The sequence below is a fragment of the Mauremys mutica genome, chromosome 2 (genome assembly GCF_020497125.1).
Source record: "Mauremys mutica isolate MM-2020 ecotype Southern chromosome 2, ASM2049712v1, whole genome shotgun sequence".
Classification (NCBI taxonomy): domain Eukaryota; kingdom Metazoa; phylum Chordata; order Testudines; family Geoemydidae; genus Mauremys; species Mauremys mutica.
The window spans coordinates 258242563-258257125 of NC_059073.1; the positions used below are offsets into that span (position 1 = coordinate 258242563).

The 14563-nt window shown below is 40.0% G+C and overlaps 1 long non-coding RNA gene across 1 annotated transcript; it reads right to left on the minus strand.

Annotated features, from left to right (window-relative positions):
* Nucleotides 1–457: 457 nt before the first annotated feature.
* On the minus strand, nucleotides 458–11041 carry LOC123364914. Its single transcript, XR_006577351.1, has 4 exons — nucleotides 10907–11041; nucleotides 10226–10409; nucleotides 9251–9294; nucleotides 458–1579 (listed from the first exon to the last, which is right to left on the minus strand). It is a non-coding gene; the product is annotated as an uncharacterized LOC123364914 (long non-coding RNA).
* Between the last annotated feature and the right edge of the window lie 3522 nt (nucleotides 11042–14563).

Genomic DNA, 14563 nt, shown 5'->3' on the forward strand with positions numbered 1-14563 from the left:
TCTCTGTTGAGGCTCCATGAGTACTCGTTTCCATGTCAGAGTAAACACAGAGTTCACTGGTTGCTTGGACTAAGCTACACTAAGGCGTCCATCAGCTATTCAGTGCAAAGGAACCAGGTGCAGTCGACAATGATAGAGAAGAAAACAGCACCACTTTCTACAGACAGAACCAGCAGAAGCAAATGAAGTTGTCTTACCAATCTGAAAGATGTGTAGGAGTGCACAGGGCATAGGAAGTTCTATAGCAAAGCTTTTTGCTTACTTCTACAGACACTTTCCAGGGACAACAGGGACAGAAAGAAGACAAGAGATATTTATCTCCCTACCACCAGAAAGAACAGGGTATCAAGTAATTTCTCTCCTCTGGCCCAGCACAGGTTAAAGATATAACATTATAGAAAGAATTAAAAAAACCTGTTTTTGGAGCTAAAATAATCTTTCAAGAATATGGGTACGTTGTATACAAAGCTCAGAATATGACTAATGTCAATGCTTGAATGGTACTTGAGGGCCAAAAAAGTTAATGTAACTTGTTAGGGATCTTAAATGACAACACAAACGGTAAGATTGTTGCAGGTTACAAACATCTGAAAAGGCTCCTTGTCTATTTGTATTCTGTTTGCAAAATCATTGAGGACTCTTACATACCAAGAGCAAGTGTAAGTTTCTAAAGAGAAACAACTTTCAGAAAGGATACAAATGTAATTATGTCACTTCTAGTCATTCAGTTCAGAAAAAATATCTAGCCTGCATTCCTGAAATCGATCCATATCATTAAGCAATTACTGACATAGGTATGTGGGGCCGAAAAGAGAAACCTATAATTTCTCTCATTGCTGGATTTTCAGAATATTGCCTGTAGGATCTTCCTCACAGAGGCTGTGGTTTTGTACCTCTCCCTTTCCACCTTACCTGCTTTAATAATAACAACTGAGAAGCCATATTTCTTCAATAGGTTAAGAACACTTCTATCATAGTCTCCTTCTGTTAAGAGTACCTCTTCTGGAGTATTTCAGGGGATGCTGCATTTAAATCAACAGCCAAAGTTGTTTATGAGTGTATCAGAAGGGAGAGGTTTTGGCTTTATGTTTCAGGGTTCTTGGTGTGTAGAAGCTTGGCTAGAGTTGTGGAAAAGCAAAGGCAGTACAAATACATTCCTGGAACTATTACAAGTACTGTTGCTATTAGTCATCTGGGACTAACAGCTGAGGAGTCATCGGGTAGGTTTTTGGTCAGACAATTTGGGATTGTTCAAGTAATTAACAAGCAGTCAGCAAATTCTGGGCCAGTTATTAAATTACCCAGGGTTTTTGTGCTGATACGTGCGCTCCTCAGCATGTCCTTTGGTGCCAGGCATCATGTGCTTCTAGGTATTAGCCAGACTACTGATTCTCTCTCTCTCTCCGTCTCATCTTCAATGGTTTCATTTCCTGACGCTGCCGTGGAAAGCCAAAGGGAGGCTTTGTCCAACCCTGATTTCTCACAGATACGTGGCTATAGAGGGCAGGGGCTCTGTTGAGAAAATCAGAAGCCCCAGCAGATGGAAGCTTTCTCTTGGGCTTCCTGTCAGACGTCTTTCCTAATTAAACAAAGAGAGTCAGGCATGTTAACAGGTCATGTGGTATTTTTGTGAACTAACACAATAGCATGGCGATCTGGCCTTTCCCTTGACAACAGTGAGCTGGGCAGAGAAGCAGTTCTTTCCAAAGCTGGGTGCCTAATGGGATCTCAGAAGCCTTTTCTTAAAGAACAAAAATTGTTTGATGTTTTCAGAGAAAGCAAACCTCTGTTAGAGGGACTTTATCATATCTCAGGTGCTTAGGATGCGTTAGTGTCCATACAGTGTATTATGTGAGGAGATGTCTTCCACGTAACCTTGTTTAATTTATTATTTAACTCTTTGGTAGCTCTTTTTTTTTTTGAGATTTTTAGCATTGCTACTTAAAAATTGGCACATGGTTTTCATCACTACGTCACCACCAATTTAATATTGCCTTAAATGAACCTAGTTTATTTGAAGAGGAGTATATTAACTATTGCAATACTACCTTTCTTCAAAATTTAATATTTGGATAATTTCACAGAATAAAATTATTATTTGTATTCCTGTAACTAAAGGCCTTGACTGGGGAACCATGATGATAGTTAAGCACTGTACAAACATTTAGAAATAGACAATCTTTGTCCTGAAGAGTTTATAATCTGAGATCCCAGTCTCTCAATTTATAATATCTTTTTTGGCTTCTACATCCATGCAGAGCTCAAATCAGTGGTGTTCTGCATATGCAGCAGGAATCTGGCTGTGTATGCAAACTTGCAGGATAAGGCTCAAAATAGGTAAGACAGAAGAAGGGTAGGAGAAAGCATACTTCAAGCAGGTAAGTGGTCAAAGTGTTGTTCAGCACACATTATGTTAGGCCCAGGATCTTTTATGGTCTTAGTTACAGTGGGTGTGATGGGGTTCACTCTCTGCTAGTGGTGCCGCCTGCTGGTTGCTCTGGGAATTAGCTCTGTCTCTCAGCATTGCTCTCCTCAGCAGTCTCTCCATCCATCTTCTCTCTGTATGCAGCCTCTCACTCTCCATGCTGCCACTTCCAATCTGTGGCTTGGCCCTCCAGCCAGGTCACTAAGTCCCTCCCCTTTCAGGGAAATCACAGTCTTTCCAGACCAGCTCTCTGGCAGGAATCTCCTGCGCACTGAGCAACTAACCAGTGGCAGGTAGGGGAACTCAGGCTCACCCTCTACACTGGGCTCCAGCCCAGGGACCCTATAACATGAAGCCGAGGCCTGTACTGCTCTTTTGCTACCTATCTCCTCCCCCAGATTCACCAGCTTCTCCACTCCCTCTTCTCAGGGAGTCTCTGCAACCTGCCTTCCTGCAGCCTCAAACACTTCTCCCCCTTTCAAGGGAGTGACTGTCACTGCCCCTTCTGCCTTGTAGCCAGCTACCTGGCTTTCTGCAGCCCCCTAACCCCCGTTCCTGCCCAGGTGAGCCCACTGCTCCTCAATTAGCTCCCTGGCTTGCTGCCTAATTAGTAGCTTGGACCCATCTGGCCCCACCCAGCTCTTGCTGAGCTAGTGTGGGTTGCACGCCCCATCACAGTGGGAAATTTTTATGGGGAAGGAATGGAAAGGAAGCTGAGCAGTAGTGGGGGAAAAGAGGGAGCAGAGAGGGTGTAAGAAGGGAGAGCTGATGATGGACTGAGGGAGGTAGAAGGGGAGAAAAAAGGAGGGTGGGGCCAGCAGGAGGGTGAGGACTCAGACCATGATAAAAGCAGGGTTCAAACTCCAAGGAAGTCCCAAACTTTTCTGTGTGGGCTCTCTCACAGTGGTCACCACCATGTGGTTGGTGGGTGGGGAATGAAGGCTTCTGAAGCCCGGGCCCTGACATGGTGGGTATAGCAAGGAAGGGGCTGGCAGTCTCTGAACATATCCCCTTCCCTAAAGGAACCTGCTTCTGGAGGAAATATTGTCTCTCTATTTGTAATGTACTGAAATATTTGCTTCCTCCTGAGGGATTGTGGTGTGAGGAAGAGCAGGGAGGAATAATTTAACACAATAGCAGCTTTATCTAATCCCTCTTTCATTTGCACATTTTTTCAGATGACTCGGGGAAAGTACATGAATACCAGTCTAAACCAGATACATTTTTTAAAAGTTAAGGTATTTTATTATCATAGAAATTCGAGATGAATAAGCCCTGTCAGATCTATTTCTTCTCTCAGCCAGTGTAAAATTTTTACCAATTGTATATTTATGATGTTTTGTCCAGCCTGTTCCTAAGGTCCCAAGAGATGGGACTTTCAATGTTTTGGGAGAGTGTTCTACAGTTTAATTGCTCTAACAATTGAGAAGATTTCCCCTCCCTTGACAGTTTAAATGGCCTTTTCATCATTTAATTCCATTACTCCTAGTTATTATTAGTAAATATTTGGGAGAAGATGAGGGAGCAAACACATGACAGAGGTGTAGGCATGTTACTTAATAAACTACAAGAGGACACTTAGAATCTACAGTGCTCATTACAATATAAGATCCTATGTAGAACAGAATAGAAACGAATTTGTATTACGGGAGTACTAAACTTCCAAATTGGGATTGGGGCCACACAAAAATACAGACATAAAAAAAGGTCAATCCTCTACTCCAGAGGGCTTACACTCTTACTTCTTTCTACCATCCTAAATAAGTCCTATCACTCCTTGATGTTTCAAATACTGTACCTTCAAATATTGGTAGACTTATCATATTCCCTGTGATCATTAATCACTTTGCCAAGCTATCATATACTTATTTAACTCTTAAACTTTCTTCATAAGTCCATCCCTTCAGCTACCTAATCATTTTTCTTACTCTGCGCTCCTGGCAATTTATCAAGAACTTACATGGCATGGTAACAAGGTGCTCAGAAATGAATGAAGTGTTGCATCAGAGCTGTACTGAAAGGGTCCATTATCACCCGGTTCTATGGCATGATGCCTATTACACTGGTCTACAATTTTTGAAAAGTCGTCTGCTTCAGAGATAAAATGTGCTATTTATTATGTATTTTGATGTGCTGAATTCAAATATGACAATTAAAACAACTGATTGGCTACTGTTTCTAAGTTATTTAAGTTTTTACATTTTATGTCTATGTATATTGTGTAGATAGTAGAGTTTTAATCATAAATTGTAAACCTAGGTCTTTTCATCTGTTTATGGGTGCTTTACATGATAATATTTCACCTGTCCTGTTTATGTAACACTTTAAAAATCAGCAAAAGGGTTATATAAATAAAATTTATTATGAAACAAAAGGCAAAAAACTATTATGTACATAGTTTAGTCCTATTCAGTGTCTACTCGGCGCTTCTTGGCTTGTCTCTTGTATTCATTAAATGGAGCATCTCTTGTCACTGTCCAGCAATAGTCTGCAAGCATTGATGGGCTCCATTTGCCCTGATAGCGTTTCTCCATTGTTGCAATGTCCTGGTGAAATCGCTCGCCGTCCTCGTCGCTCACTGCTCTGCAGTTCGGTGGAAAAAAATCTAGATGAGAGTGCAAAAAATGTATCTTTAGTGACATGTTGCAACCAAGGCTTTTGTATGCCTTGAGGAGGTTTTCCACCAACAACCTGTAGTTTCCTGCCTTGTTGTTTCCGAGAAAATTTATTGCCACTAACTGGAAGGCTTTCCATGCCGTCTTTCCTTGCCACGCAGTGCATGGTCAAATGCATCATCTCGAAGAAGTTCACGAATCTAAGGACCAACAAAGACATCTTCCTTTATCTTAGCTTCACTTAACCTTGGAAATTTTCCACGGAGGTACTTGAAAGCTGCTTGTGTTTTGTCAATAGCCTTGACAAAGTTCTTCATCAGACCCAGCTTGATGTGTAAGGGTGGTAACAAAATCTTCCTTGATTCAACAAGTGGTGGATGCTGAACACTTTTCCTCCCAATGACTGTCGGAGTGGCCAATCTTTCTTGATGTAGTGGGAATCTCTTGCACGACTATCCCATTCGCAGAGAAAACAGCAGTACTTTGTGTATCCAGTCTGCAGACCAAGCAAGAGAGCAACAACCTTCAAATCGCCACAAAGCTGCCACTGATGTTGGTCATAGTTTATGCACCTCAAAAGTTGTTTCATGTTGCCATAGGTTTCCTTCAGATGGACTGCATGACCAACTGGAATTGATGGCAAAACATTGCCATTATGCAGTAAAACAGCTTTAAGACTCGTCTTCGATGAATCAATGAACAGTCTCCACTCATCTGGATCGTGAACGATGTTGAGGACTGCCATCACACCATTGATGTTGTTGCAGGCTACAAGATCACCTTCCATGAAGAAGAATGGGACAAGATCCTTTTGACGGTCACGGAACATGGAAACCCTAACATCACCTGCCAGGAGATTCCACTGCTGTAGTCTGGATCCCAACAGCGCTACCTTACTCTTGGGTAGTTCCAAATCCCTGACAAGGTCATTCAGTTCACCTTGTGTTATGAGGTGTGGTTCAGAGGAGGAGGATGGGAGAAAATGTGGGTCCTGTGACATTGATGGTTCAGGACCAGAAGTTTCATCCTCTTCCTCTTCCTCGTCTGACTCAAGTGAGAATGATTCTGATGCATCAGGAACCGGCAGTCCTTCTCCGTGGGGTACTGGGCGTATAGCTGATGGAATGTTTGGATAATGCACAGTCCACTTTTTCTTCTTTGACACACCTTTCCCAACTGGAGGCACCATGCAGAAGTAACAATTGCTGGTATGATCTGTTGGCTCTCTCCAAATCATTGGCACTGCAAAAGGTATAGATTTCCTTTTCCTGTTCAACCACTGGCGAAGATTTGTTGCACAAGTGTTGCAGCATATGGGTGGGGCCCACCTCTTGTCCTGATCTCCAATTTTGCAGCCAAAATAAAGGTGATAGGCTTTCTTAACCATAGTGGTTATACTGCGCTTTTGTGATGCAAAAGTCACTTCACCACAAACATAGCAGAAGTTATCTGCACTGTTCACACAAGTACGAGGCATCTCTGCTCACTTTGGCTAAACAGAAATGTGTCCCTTGCAAAATCAAACACTGACAAATAAGAGAGCACGACACTGTATGATTTCTAGAGTTGATATAGGGCAATTTGTTCAGCAGAGTGATATAAGCTTTGTTATGATTGCATCATCCATGACTTCTAGGAATAACATGATGCAATTCATATCATGTATGACGCAATACCAGCTTCAGATTGTATCATTCATTGTTTTGCCTAAAAAGCAAGTACTGTCCAAACCCAGTCATAGATTTATTCATAGATCCAGTCAAAGATGTATTTTAGTCATTTCTGGTTTAAATTGAGATCCCTTCCCTTTATAACTCACTTATCCTCCGCTATTCCCAAGTCAAGGGTCGTATATACTGACCCAATAGCATAACTTGAAAACTAGAGCCAATCAACAATTTTAAGCATCATTTTTGTTCTCAGTGACCCAGAATTAGTAACGTTTGACTACATTTATTTCAGAAGCATTTTGGCTGTAGAGCAGTGTAAGATAAACAGATTCTCATATCAGTTATTGATCCAGTACATGTAACATCTAATGACCTTTGAACAAGCTAAATTAAAAAGAAAATATACTTGCACAAATGTGGACAGAACACTTATCAATTTTTACATACTGAAGAAATTAAACAGGTAAAATTTAATCGAATAACTCTCCACATATGTTCGTTAGGAGTTGGATAAACCACTTCACTTATTCAGTTTTGAATGACAAAAGTCATTGTATTTCAAAACTGGCACTTAATACCACAACATAGCCTTACACATGGGGTAATTTAATTTATTCATGTTGGACTTTGCTCATAGATTATGAAGCATAAACATACTCTATACAGATTTCCAAGAATTTCCAGAGACTGTGGTATGCATAGAAACAAATGACTGGGAATGAGGAGCTTTGTTCTTATAAATCCTGGTCAATGACTGCAGACTTGTCCAACAACCACTGACATATGAGCAGTAGACTTTTCATGCTGTCTGGGAAATAAGCATATACCGTAGCTGAAATTTGCAAAGCAGTGTAGGGGAGTTAGACCCATAATTTCCATACTTTTCAATGGAAGAAATGTGGTTAGATCTCATTTACTGGTTTGAAAATCTCAGCTGTGCTTTTCCTAGACATATTTATGCTTAAAGAGTAGTGTGAACAGCAAAAAAAGAGCTACAGCTTCTATTATCTGTTATTTACAGATAGATACCCCTACCACATTACAAACAAAGTGAGTCTGGCCACTAGCACCTCTTCAGACAGATTAGGGAATGTGCAACTGGAAATTCCTCTGGAAGTCATCAAGATTCAGGGCTTGTCTACACTACCACAGTAAGTCAACCTAAGTTATTCTATTTCAGTTAACGTTATTCACATAACTGAAGTCAGCGTAGCTTAGGTCGACTTACTGCAGCGTGCTGTGTTGATGGAAGATGCTCTCCTGCCAATTTACCTTATTCTTCTCAGGGAGCTGGAGTACCGGAGTTGACAAGAGAGTGCTCTGCCATTGACTTAGTGGGTCTTTGCTGCAGTGCTGATCCACCATTAAGTGTAGACATGGCCTCAGAGCTTAAATTTAAAGTAGTGACAGCGAGTGGGGATGAATTCCATGACTCTTTCCCCCAAGCTTTGATGGTATACATAAGGCTTGTATAATTTGAATTTACAATGATTTTGCTGTCAACAGTAAATATTTGGCAAGACTTCTCTGGAATGGTCCCTCACAACCGAGCAAGTGTGAAAGTGCAGAAAGGCCATTAACATAAACGGAAGGAAAAATTAACTTCAACTCAATAACTTTCATTTAACTACAATGTGTCTTTTTTTTCTGTGAATGTGCAGAATCCATCAATTTTTAATTTAGAAGCTTCCCATAGTGCTGTGATTTGACAGTAGCAGTGTGCAGTGCATTGATGATATCAGGTTAATCTTTCTGGTCAGAAAAGCCTCTTTCAATTTACAGACCTAGCAGAGATTTTCATTTACGGTTTAAATCTGCAACTCTTCCTCATGCATGTTGTTTATTTCTAAGTTACTCTATGGCACCTATCACCATAATGCCTTCATACATCACAAAAAAATTGTGGACTTAGCCATATAACAAACCTACAAAGTAAGGAAAGATTAGAACTCCCATTTTACACAAGAAGAACTCAGACAGAGAGAAATTAAACAATTTGCCCAAAGAAACATAGGAAATCACTGCCAGAGCTTGAACGAGAACCCAGATCTAAGTTCCCATCATGTACCTTAACTGGAAGGCCATCCTTGATGCCGATGATATGGCTCCCATGGGTGAGTGCTAGTAAACGTGCCAGATTGGATCCTTAGTTTTGAAAGGACATGACCAATGAACTGCAGAAACATTTAACTGTGTCTGTGATCTTTGTGACTAAAAGGTGTTTAGATGTTGATCCATTTTGAAGTTTCTGTTGAAGACAATTGCATTACAGGGAGGTTTGGCCTAAAGAAGGGTTGGGGCTGATTTTTGAAATACAGGACATGGATCTAGTCAAGAGGTACTAACAGAGAATATTGGCACTTCTGATGAACAGAGGAAATGATTTGGCACTCCTAAACTGGGGTAGGGAGGTTTAGAATGGAAAGGTTTCTTAGCAAGTTCAAAATATTATTTGGGGTTCAGAAGTGGCCATGTTTTCTTATGAAGTGCTTCTCAGCTTGCATAGTGCAGTACTATGTAAATACAGCTGTGATTGTTACCTTCTTATACTTCTGCAGACTGAGATAATGCTGAGAAGGAGGCTCTGTAGAAAGAATGGAAATAAGAGCACTTAATCAGTTTTTCTTTTGAAGAACAGATATTTTGTATGAATATTTCTATCCGTGTACATGCCTCAGACAATATATGATTTCAGAAAATTGAGCTGAGAAAGCTGGCCAAATAGCAAGAAGGTAAGATGACGGTATAACAAGTAATAAGCAACAAATTAAATCCTAAAGAAGGAAAGGAATCTTTCATTTTTTCATTGTCACCTCCAATATTCAAAAGTTAAGGCAAAAGCTGGATACCAACAATGTGATAAAATAATGGCTGACTTAAATTGATTCAGACCATACTGCCCTTTATCTGCAAAAGAACAGATGTACTTGCTGGTTCCAGATTATGAAACTGTAACTTCAAAACACATCCCTCCCTCAAGTAAGCAGATTTAAAAGTAAAATCAATGTCTCTATGCTGCATGCAACTCAAGTAAATTTTTCTTGAAAATTATGGAGATCATGTGAAAAATGTACTTCAACACTTTCACCTTAGACTTTGGTCTCAGCAAATATAATGTATTGTGTATATACAATGAACTGTGAATGACTGTTTAAAAACTAAAAGCAGACCATGCACCACCACATGTGCTGGCATAGGAGTTGTCAAAAAGCACGAAAACATTCTGTGCTAAAGAAAAACAGCCCTTAACTTTTGCTGTATTTGCTTCACCAGAAGCTAATTGAGACAGTAGAAACTGACACGTCATGTGACTGGGTTTGACCTTGGTAACCTTGACCTATGTCATCTGACCGGGGCCGGGAAATAAACTTCTTACCAACATTACTCTGTGTGTGACCTTTATTACTTAGTATAAGAAGTAAAGCACGTTACAAACCTTGGTTATCCTAAAAAGATACATATCTTGTCCTGAGCAAAGAGAATTCAAAGAATAGGGGAAGAGGGAAATTGCTTACCCCTTGCTGACTTTTTTTATTCAAGAAGGATGGTGGTGTTCGCTTCTAGAAAGCTGTTTCCAGAAAATTACAGAAGTCTCTGATGAAAAATCCATTCTAGTTGGAACATTGCAGTATGTTGAGAGTTTTGGAATAGTTCTTCCTTACTTCATCCCATGCTGAAGACCAGCTGGTGGTAGAATATCTGGGAATAAAAAAAGAAAAAAGATTGTCACCTGTCTTTGAATGGCTCTCTTTTCATGTAAAATACAGTGGAAGCCTCTACAGGATTACGAAATTCTTTCAGCTCCAGTGAAGAATCATTGCCCTATACTGCACTCTGTTTCTTGCAAAGATGTAGCCAAAATCATGGGCAAATTCCATTCCATATGCTATTAATTGCCTGTGACATGGTCCAACCAGCCCCTGAATTGTCCAAAGGCTGCACAGTCTGCAGGACACAATAATATGGAGGGAACTCAGGGAGTAGGGCTGAAGCAGGTGTAGAAGGGGGTCGTGGAAACAGTAATCTGGAAGCCATGAGCACAAATAATCACTCGAACAGTTTATTCTACTGCGCTTTGCCTTCCTCCCTCAATCTGCAGTCATGTCCAATGAGTATGTCCACCAATCTCTCCTCAAGATGTGTAACCTCTTTGTCTCTTTCCACCCTTCCTTCATCCTTATCCGTTATATACTCACTTGGTCATTCTGGAACTCTGTCTGCTGATTTATTTTATCCAGAAGTTCTTCCATCAGTTCATTGGATTGTTTCTCTTTGCCTACAGTAGGTGGGTCTGCTCCTTCAGGATCCTGGTGCTCTGTGTTTTTCCCTGCAAGGGAAGAACGGCTTTGAAAGGAAAATGAAAGAACACATTATTGTCTGACCATGATAACAAAAATTAAATTTTCCACACTATCAAAGGGGCTGCTTTAATTCAAGGTCAAAATATTATACTTTTAATCAATGGGCTTTATGTTATTCTTGCAAAAAATACCAGTCACTTTCAGACATCCTTTGGAGCAGCACTGAAAGCCATCACACATCATGGTAAATTTAATACAAAATTCAGTTGAAATTATTTCTATATGCTCTTCACTTTTTTCTGGGTGTTGGGTGGGAGACAGGGCAGAGGACTTATGAATGGTCTAGTCTCTAGCTATGGTTTTTCAATCCTTTCAGGAAGGGCAAGCTCTACAGAACACAGACATAGTGTGCTTATATTACCTGTGACTCCCAGGATGTGTCGAATTTCCACACCAAGAGCCTCGGATGTAGCAAGATGTAGGATAAAATAGGAAGTGGCCTAATTCCCATGAATATACTTAAATTTTTAAACAAGTGTTTGTGGATTTTTTCCCCACTGTTCATGTAGGTGTAATACTGACATACCAGGCCAAATTCATCCCTAGGATGAATCAACTAATTTCAATAGTTACGCCACAGATGAATTAGACCTTATAAGCTTAAACAGAAGATATGCTAAAGTTATAATAGCACAGACACTGAAAAAAAGGAAATGGGAAAGCACTTGAGATGCACAAACCCTTTCATTATGTGTGTGCACAGTGCCCAGAACAATATGGCTCCAATCCCCAAACAGGGCATCTAAGTGCTACCATAAAACAAATAATAATCCACTTTGAGTTTAGGTTTAGAAGGATTTTTACCTCAATCAAGACTGAAACCAAGCCTTTTTGGCAGTTCAAAAGAAAATGTTAACTTGTCACTCTACTGCCATTATTTTTTCTACCTTTTTGTTCTTTCGACATGTCCTGCCCAAACAGAAATAGAAGAACCAGACAGCTTAAAATAAAGCTTCTTAACAATATTTCCAGTCCAGTTTTTGCAGATTGAGGAGATTCAAATACTTTGGATGAGCCTCAGACAAGCATGCAAAATTCTAGATACTTTTCTGGAATGAATCTAACATCCAAACATTGTAAGGTTCTCCCTAACAACACTACAAAGCTCCTAAGCAGAATTTAGAGCTTAATGGCAGAGGAGGTAACAAAATTAATCACAATATATATGTTGAAACAAAAAAGAAAAGTAGCCCTGGAGAACTGGTACTATTATTTCATAATTGTTCCTCAGTCGGTGGCAGATATGATCTAAGGAAGAAGTACCTGTATTTTGTCTTCATGATGTTTAATGTCCATCTCGAAAAGATCTTCTTCAGTTTCCTACACTTAAGAGCTATCATCACAGATAGGAATATCTTTGAAAAAGGTAGAGCTCTCAACACTTACATAGATCAAAACAACCTGAAGGGGCTGGAGTGTATTCAGGCTAATGAAAGATATCATGAAAAGTGATCTTCCACTTGGTCTAAAGAGAGATGTTTATAACATCCTTCTGATAATGAAGTATATAGCCCAAGCAGATGGTGCCTCACTAAGAAAAGTCAAGTAGACATTTGTCATTACCAGGGGAAATGGAAGGAAGGCCATTGTGTGATTTATGTTACCAGATAAGAAAATGTTTCAGCAGCCAAGTAACAGATGTCACTTTAGAAAGTGAGCTACAATTGCAAATATATAAATAATAAATAACTGGAATGAAAACAAAACATTGCCCCTGCTTGAAGATCAGGCAACAGATTAATATAATCAAGAAAGCAACCAACTGAAAGCTGATGATTGTGAAATATAAGTAGAAAGTGGGACAATAGTATCTATTGTAACTGGTTTTGTGTGTATTATATATGGTGATCTTTGTGATGTTTTTCTTTCTATGCACTTATTCTCTTCTGCTGAAAAGTGTGGGTGGGTTTGGTGTGCTAGTTTATTCTATTCAGATGTTATAAGCACCCAAAATTCATAAAAGTCTTCTGGGTGGGATTTGGCTGATATCTTTATTTTAATTGAAGGCACGGGTCCAAGAATGCTTCTGTAGTCCACAGGGAACAACATCTTTCAGTATAAACTGCCCTATTTAAATTGGTTATTAACACCAAAGAGGCAGCTTCTGAAATGCTTAGCTCATAAAAAACATGTCGATTTTTAGAGCTGTGTAGGAAATGGTTCTCCCAGCCTGCAAAAAAATATTAAGAGATCAAAAAAAAATTGGAATTCTGACAAAAAGTCAAAATCTCAGCAACTTTTGTGAAATGAAAATTCTTTCCTTCCCCCTCCCCCCAAAAAAATTCAGTTTGGGCATCAGTTGAACAGTTCATTTTAATAATTTCAAAATGTTTTTTAACCATTATTTATTTATTTGTTTTTACTAAAATTTCCTTAAATAAAAGAACAGGAGTACTTGTGGCACCTTAGAGACCAACAAATTAGGTTCCACAAGTACTCCTGTTCTTTTTGCGGATACAGACTAACACGGCTGCTACTCTGAAACCTTAAATTAAAGGTCATTCCAAAATAGAAAAACAGAAAATTTCATTTTAAAAATGTCAAAATGAAACCTTTCCACAATTTTGAAACTTTTTTTCCAAAATAATTTTGAGTTGAAAAATTCATCACAATGGACCCTTTCCTACAAAAATTTTCAGTTTCAATGAATGGCTATTTTCGTATGAAAACCATTTTGTAGAAAATTTCCAACCCGGCTCTATGTATTTAATATAGCAGTACAGGAAATCATAGAATATTAGTGTTGGAAGAGACATCAGGAGGTCATCTAGTCCAATCCCCTGCTCAAAGCAGGACCAACACCAAATAAATCATCCCAGCCAGGGCTTTATCAAGCCAGGCCTTAAAAGTCTCCAAGGATGGAGATTCCACCACCTCCCTAGGTAACCCATTCCAGTGCTTCTCACTACCCTCCTAGTGAAATAGTGTTTCCTAATAACCAACCTGGAGCTCCCCCACTGCAACTTGAGACCTTTGCTTCTTGTTCTGTCATCTGCCATCACTGAGAACAACCGAGCTCCATCTCTTTGGAACCCCCCTTTAGGTAGTTGAAGGCAGCTATCAAATCCCCCCTCACTCTTCTCTTCTGCAGACTAAATAATCCCAGTTCCCTCAGCCTCTCCTCGTAAATTCAGTGCCCTTGCCCCCCTAATCATTTTTGTTTCCCTACTCTGAACCTTCTCCAATTTGTCCACATCTCTTCTGAAGGGTGAGAACAAAACTGGATGCAATACTCCAGGAGTGGCCTCACCAGTGTCGAATAGAGGGGAATAATCACTTCCCTCAATCTGCTGACAATTCTCCTACTAATACAGTCCAATATGCTGTTGGCCTTCTTGGCAACAAGGGCACACAACTGACTCATATCCAGCTTCTCGTCCACTGTAATCCACAGGTCCTTTTCTGCAGAACTGCTTCTTAGCCAGTCGGTCCCCAGCCTGTAGCGGTGCATGGGATTCTTCCTTCCTAAGTGCAGAACTCTGCACTTGTCCT